Source organism: Chrysemys picta, chromosome 3 (genome assembly GCF_011386835.1).
Source record: "Chrysemys picta bellii isolate R12L10 chromosome 3, ASM1138683v2, whole genome shotgun sequence".
NCBI classification, from domain to species: Eukaryota; Metazoa; Chordata; order Testudines; family Emydidae; genus Chrysemys; species Chrysemys picta.
In genome coordinates this window covers 139,848,938-139,856,080 of record NC_088793.1, presented here as the reverse complement: position 1 = coordinate 139,856,080, position 7,143 = coordinate 139,848,938, and the positions used below count along the sequence as shown (strand labels likewise).

General features: G+C 43.5%; 1 long non-coding RNA gene across 1 annotated transcript; it reads right to left on the bottom strand.

Annotated features, from left to right (window-relative positions):
* Positions 1-1,752: 1,752 nt before the first annotated feature.
* On the bottom strand, positions 1,753-6,774 carry LOC122173577 (uncharacterized). Its single transcript, XR_006174153.2, has 2 exons — positions 6,503-6,774; positions 1,753-2,990 (listed from the first exon to the last, which is right to left on the bottom strand). It is a non-coding gene; the product is annotated as an uncharacterized LOC122173577 (long non-coding RNA).
* Between the last annotated feature and the right edge of the window lie 369 nt (positions 6,775-7,143).

Genomic DNA, 7,143 nt, shown 5'->3' with positions numbered 1-7,143 from the left:
TCATAAGAACAGCCATACTGGGTCAGACCAAAGGTCCATCAAGCCCAGTATCCTGTCCTCTAACAGTGGCCAATGGCAGGTGCCCCAAAGGGAATGAACAGACAGGTCATCAAGTGATCCATGCCCTGTTACCCAATCCCAGCTTCTGGCAAGCAGAGGCTAGCGACACCGCTCCTGCCCATCCTGGCTAATAGCCATTGATGGACCCATCTTCCATGAATCTATCTAGCTCCCTTTTCAACCCCGTTATAGTATTGGCCTTCACAACACCCTCTGGCAAGGTGTTCCAGAGGTTGACAGTGCATTGCGTGAAAAAATACTTTCTTGTGTTTGTTTCAAATCCGCTACCTATTAATTTCATTTGGTGGCCCCTTGGTTCTTGTACACCTCTTCCTCGATATAACGCTGTCCTCGGGAGCCAAAAAAATCTTACCACGTTATAGGTGAAAACATGTTATATCGAACTTGCTTTGATCCACCGGAGTGCGCAGCCCCGCCCCCCTGGAGCACTGCTTTACCGCGTTATATCCTAATTCGTGTTATATCGGGTCGCGTTATATCCGGGTAGACGTGTGTTATGAGAAGGAGTAAATAACATTTCCTTATTTACTTTCTCTATACCACTCATGATTTTATAGACTGCTATCATATCCCACCTTAGTCACCTCTTTTCCAAGCTGAAAAGTCCCAGTCTTATTAATCTCTCCTCATACGGAAGTCGTTCTATACCCCTAATCATTTTGTTGCCCTTTTCTGAACCTTTTCCAATTCCAATATATCTTTTTTGAGATTGGGCGACCACATCTGCATGCAGTATTCAAGGTGTGGGCGTACCATGGATTTATATAGAGGCAATATGATATTTTCTGTCTTCTTATCTATTCCTTTCTTGATGATTCCCAATGTTCTGTTCGCTTTTTTGACTGCAGCTGCACACTGAGTGGATGATTTCAGAGAACTACCCACAATGACTTCAAGATCTCTTTCTTGAGTGATAACAGCTCATTTAGACCCCCATCATTGTATATGTATAGTTAGGATTAGGTTTTCCAATGTGCATTACTTTTCATTTATCCACATTAAATTTCATCACATATTACATATTATTTTTTCACAGGACCCCTGCCTCATTCAGTGCACAGGATGGCCAGTGGTCACTGAGTAAGCAACTCTTCAACATTTTGTTTTATCTGTATTCCTGAACATGTGGCACAGTATTCAAACCTTTCTCTGGAGACAGAAATATTAATTTCTTCATTGGCTTTTCTATGGCACTTATCACTATAGTATCTGAGTGCTTCACACACATTAATTGATTTAACTTTACAACATCCCACTGAAGTAAGGAAGTAGTATTATCCACATATTACAGATGGGGAACAGAGGCACAGTATTTTTGGGTGCCCAATTTCAGATACCTAGGGCCTGATTTTTTCAGAGTGCTTACCATTACATATCATTTTTTATGTTCAAAGCACAGCTTCCTTTGACTTCAGTTGCAGCTGTGAGTGCTCAGCATTTCTGCAAATCAGACCCCAGGGTCTCAAGTTGGGAACCCAGAAAATGAGGAAGACAATTAGTGGCCGCCTGTGAAAATTCTGTTTAAGCAGTATTGCCAGCCTCAAGAGACCAAAAATTATGAGTCAAGCCACCAAAAATCATTTAAAAAACGTGATTTGATGGTTTTTTAATCTGTCTTTTAACTACCCTCTCTCTGCCCATGTGAAAGTGAGAGAAAATGAACACGTTAGGTCACAAAGTCAACATTTAATGCACACGGAAATGTACATGTCTCCCTGGCTACCATATGGAGAGCTCTCCTCATCGCTAAAATAGGGCCACTGCCATCACATTACTGTCTTGACTCTCTCTCCCATCCTTGTTTATTTCCTTTGATAAAAGAAAGGCTGGATGATAAATAGCTTCAGAACCACTGGCCTAATTAATGCATTATGATTCAGACTCCTACACAGAACTTATGTTTTAGGGTTGATGAGTTGCTGTTTTATATACTAAAGAACTTTAAGATTATATCAATCATTCATATAAGCAATAATAGCACCATGAAAATAATAGGGGTTTGGTTTAGCCTTTTGCAAGAAGCAAAACTTTCCATCCTGCCACTTTCTCCTGGGCAGGACTCCCTCCCACAACTCCGCACCTGGTTTGGGCTCCCTCCTCCACTCTACTCCTCACCCCTGTCTTACCTCCCCCTGCTCCAGAGCCCCCTTCACATCCCACCCCTCCCTGCTGTCTGTGATCTGAACCCCCACTCCCCTCTTTCCCTTCTCACCCCTCCTTCCTGCCCCCCATTTCTCTACAACCCCTAAATCTGCCTCTTGCTCCGCCTCAGTCTCCCAATCCATCTTTCACAGCCTGCTGCTCCTCACAGGCCCTGTGCACTGGCCAGCCCCCCAAAACCATAGAGTGGCAGCTATTTTGCCTGCCTCTGGGAGTCGTTTCAATTTCACTGAAAACAGTAGAGGAAGGTGGCACCCAACTTTATTAAGGGCAGCCTCACTTCCACACGCAGAGAGTAGAGAAATGGCAATCATTTTGCTGGCTTCAGCCCCCATGACAGTAGTAGGCTATCATCCTCTGTATGGATGACAGTAATGGGAAATGGTGGCTACTTTGAATAAGGGAAAAATTGTGAGTTGGCCCCTTTCATTGTGTTCTCATAAAAAAAAACCCCAAAATCATTAGAGTCATGATAAAACAGCTGTCTCTACTGTTTAAGTGACTTGCCCAGCATCACACAGAAACTCTGTGGCAGAGGCAATGACAGAATTCAGTTCTCCAGGACAGCATCTGATTGCTATAACCATGAGACCATACTATCTCTTCCTGAAATCTTCTACTTCATTCACTGCATGCCTTCACACTTCTGCAACAAATGAGGCAGGGGAAGTCCTACAGACAGTCCTCTTCATTACATAACCCAGATTCATCTCCAGACCAGATCCTGTGCCCTGAATGAGGCAAGGTTCCTGTGGAAAAATAGTATATGATCACGCAATTAAAGACTATCATAATGCATATGCACAAGGGGGACAAATTAAGGTTGTACAGGTAATCTTAAATCTCGCATGTCCTAATTTTTGAGTGCTTGACTTTGCACTCAATTTTCTTTTTACACTGTTTTTATATGTAGTTTCATAGACTTTAAAAAAGCAACCCCCCTGCGCCCCTTCCCCCCCTCCTCCCCCCAAATTCCATTATCTGACACTATTCAGATATCCACATTTGTCATCACTATGGTTGGAACCTTTAGCTGCACTGCAAAGACTTCTGCCACTTGAGCTAACAGAGTACCTGATTGAAGTAGTAGGCTGTCATCCTTTGTATGGACCAGTAATAGAGAGGGATGAGAGATACACAGATATTTGCTGACAGAAGAGGCATGATGAGACTCAGGAATCTTGGGTTTCATTCCAGGCTCTGAAGGGGAATGTTCTCTAGTGGGCAAAGACTCTTCTTCCCCTATTGTGCTCAAGTGGCATCTGACCCCTTTTGCCCCATCCCTTTCAGCCTGTCCCCCATCTCAGCTGTTTCTCTTCCATCCCACCCCCTGGCACCTTGTTACAGTTCCATCAGCTTGCCAGTCCCACTCTCCCCCACCCCACAACCTCCCAGTTCTGCCCTCCCATTTCCATTTGCAGTTGCCCCCATTCTCCTTGTCCCAGTAAACTCTCTCCACTGCCCTCTCCCTCAGGACTTCTTGTTACGTATGCATTTGAATCAGCCTGTTCCTCCTCCTTCTCCTCACTGCCTGGGCCCTGCAGGGGGGCACAGCGTACTGGAGACATAGGCTCCTTCTTTTATGTTCTAGAGGCCTGCAGCAGCAATTGCAGAGAAAGTCTTGGCCAGCCCCTACAGCCCAGAGCTAAAACAAACTCAGTAAAGATGTAATCTCGAGAGAATTTAGCTGACCGACTCTAACAAATCTTTATTGAGCATGTACAAACAGATTTTTCAAAGACTTGTAACTTGGCCAAATTTGGGTACTTTTGCACAGGAACAGTCAAAGTTACATCCCCAACACCAGGGTCTCCCTTACCAAATTTCAAGTCCCTACTCCAAAGAACAGAGGCACCAGCGCTTAACAGGGGTGGCTCCAGGTACCAGCGCAGCAAGCGCATGCCTGGGGCGGCAAGCCACGGTGGGGCAGCCTGCCAGTCGCTGTGAGGATGGCAGTCAGGCTGCCTTCGGCGGCATGCCTGCGGGAGGTCCACTGGTGCCGCGGTTTCGGCGGTGGGGACGCCGAAGGCGCGGCACCAGCGGACCTCCCGCAGAATCTGCATGACCAGCGGACCGCCCGCAGGCGCGCCACCAAAAGCCACCTGACTGCCGTGCTTGGGGCAGCAAAAAACATAGAGCCACCCCTGGTGCTTAACAAAGTGGTTGTCAGAGTTTTTTAACATCGGCAAAACAAAGCATTTTTCCCCAATTTCATTCTCTGAAATAGCTGAACTTTTTTTTGCTGAAAACAGGGTCTTATATGAAATGTCAGGGTGACCTTAAATATATACAGCACTACCAGTAATCGCTATAGTACATATATAAATATTCTTATTCTCACATTTTATGTTTTCAAATAGTCTAATATATTCAGAATTATCAGTGGATTTTATCAGCAGGGCATTCTTTATAACAGAGAATACATTATCTTACAATTAGCACTGGATTTCTCTCTTTCTTCCTTTTTTTATTTTGTTTTAAAATTTAGTTGTGTGTGTCAGGTTCTTATTTTGGTATCTGAGTCCTGTGTATTATCTACAGACCTGATAAATTGCAACATATTTGCCAAGCCCATTTCCAGGAATTATTAATTTGGTTGGGGGTCTGAATTCCATACCTCTGAGGATGGAGCAGTCACATTCTTTTGGAAAAAACTTATAGAATTTAAGAGGAGAATAATAACTATTCTGCAGAATTTTTAAACCCACTTACAGAATATGAACAGAGGGGCATCATTCTCTATATGATCAATAGGAGGGAACACAAATTCTATACAATGGCTGCAGGGGCGGCTCTAGCTTTTTTGCCACCCCAAGCACGGCAGGCAGGCTGCCTTCGGCGGCTTGCCTGCGGGAGGTCCGCCGATCCCGCAGCTTTGGCATACCCGCCGCCGAATTGCTGCCAAATCCGAGGGACCGGTGGACCTCCCGCAGGCATGCCGCTGAAGGCTGCCTGACTGCCGCCTTTGCAGGGACCGGCAGGCTGCCCCCCCGCGGCTTGCCGCCCCAGGCACGTGCTTGGAGCACTGGTGCCTGGAGCCACTGCTGAATGGCTGTATTCGATAGAATACAAATTCCATCAGTTTTAAGAACAATTTCTATAAAACCTTAATTGTTTCATACCTATTATATAGTTCCTCTAGGATTTTCTGTAATGACACGTTCTTCAGCATTTCATGACTTGGGCCCAGATCTTCAGTGGTATTTAGGTACCTAACTCCCATTGATTTCCATGGGGTTTAGATCCTAACTACCTTTAAGGATCTTGGATTCAGTAACTATCATTCACCCCTCATAAGGATGGCTAATCCCCTGAAATTTTAAAATTTAGTGTACCTTCAAAAGACCCAGCAAAAGCCAGAGGAACCCTTTGTCAAACTCAGGTGGCATCCTGAAGACCACTTACAAAATGTTTTTCACCATCTAACCCTTCAATAGCCACCTTTAAACCATTGTTTCTAGAGAGACTAGTGACTATAAAGTATACATGGAATATGCCTAGTAATGGGTCTGAGAACCACTGATACAACCTTTATAGTCAATGTGCCTAACCCTGCTTCCTCTGAAACCAACTGCAAAATTCCCATTGCCTACTCCCTATTGGGAGTATGACTAGACCTACTGGGACTTGTAGAGAAACATTCTGATACTTGTTCTCATGTTGAATAGTACCTTGCTCTACAAATAGCCTCTTTGGTTTCAATGGTATCACTTATGGAACAAAACACTACTCAGTCGGAATAAATGTGTCAGATTCTGCCCCATAAGTAGGAACTATATGGTGAGTTAAGTGTTTACAGGATCAGGTCATTTGTTTTTAACTTTAATTGGGGGCTTGGGTTTCACGCAGAGATAATAATGTGCTACATTTTAAAATATGTGTGGTTGTTTGAGAAACAAACATATTTGGAAATACTCGTGATTTTCTATCAGGTTTGATTAAATTGGTTAGAAGTCACAGAATCATGCAGCAAAAAAATGACCTTTTCAAACACACCTAATTTACACCATTACATTTAAGATAATAAATAAAACCTCTGTAATGCTTTATAATATCAATAATACCCTAGAAATTATTCTGCACTTAGTGGCCAATTTAAGAGCATTAAATGCTGTTAACAATCAATTTACTAGGTATTATTGTGCTTCTGTTTATAAATGCCTAATTATATTGGTCATATTTACTTGGAGTGTGTTAGATTTGCTGGCCAATTGCAGCACTTAAATCAATGCAGTAAAAAATAATTGCCTTATAAACTCACTTTTTAAAAACCTGTTTGCATACAGATTTCTAGGTTTCTGTTATGCCATCAACACTTTTCCAGAACGTCCTCCTCCCTGAATCAGATAATTAAAAGGGTACTGGTGCAAAGGAGAGCAGAGCGCCACATGGCTTGGCAAAGTGTTTCCATAAAGTTCTGTCCTGTAGCTGTAGATACAAACTCAAGCTGGTCGTGTGCAGAACCCAGGCATGTTGAGCCCACTACCCCTCGGCACAGCCAAATGTTTCAGCAGCTGCCCTTTTGTCCTGTTTCTTAAATAAACAAAGAACAGATACAAATTAATGACCTAAATTTATGGCAAAACACACTGCCTTCCCAGAGCAAATAGCCTTAAAAGAACAGATGTTAAAATAGCATTTCGTACTCACAGATACAGAAAACAACTACTGTGTGGAAATGGAGGTTGGAACATATAGAGAATAGTATCTAAAGAATCTAATCGTTCCACAGTATCTCCTGCAACACCACAGACTGCACAACCGTCTGATCCTGTGTTGTACATAATAATTACCCTTCGCAGCACATTCCCCATCCCTTCTTTTCCCATCTCAGAGTCCCAGAAAACTTGCTCCTCTAATGTCTTGGTGTTTTACATTCTTTTTGGGCTTTGGGGGGGGATA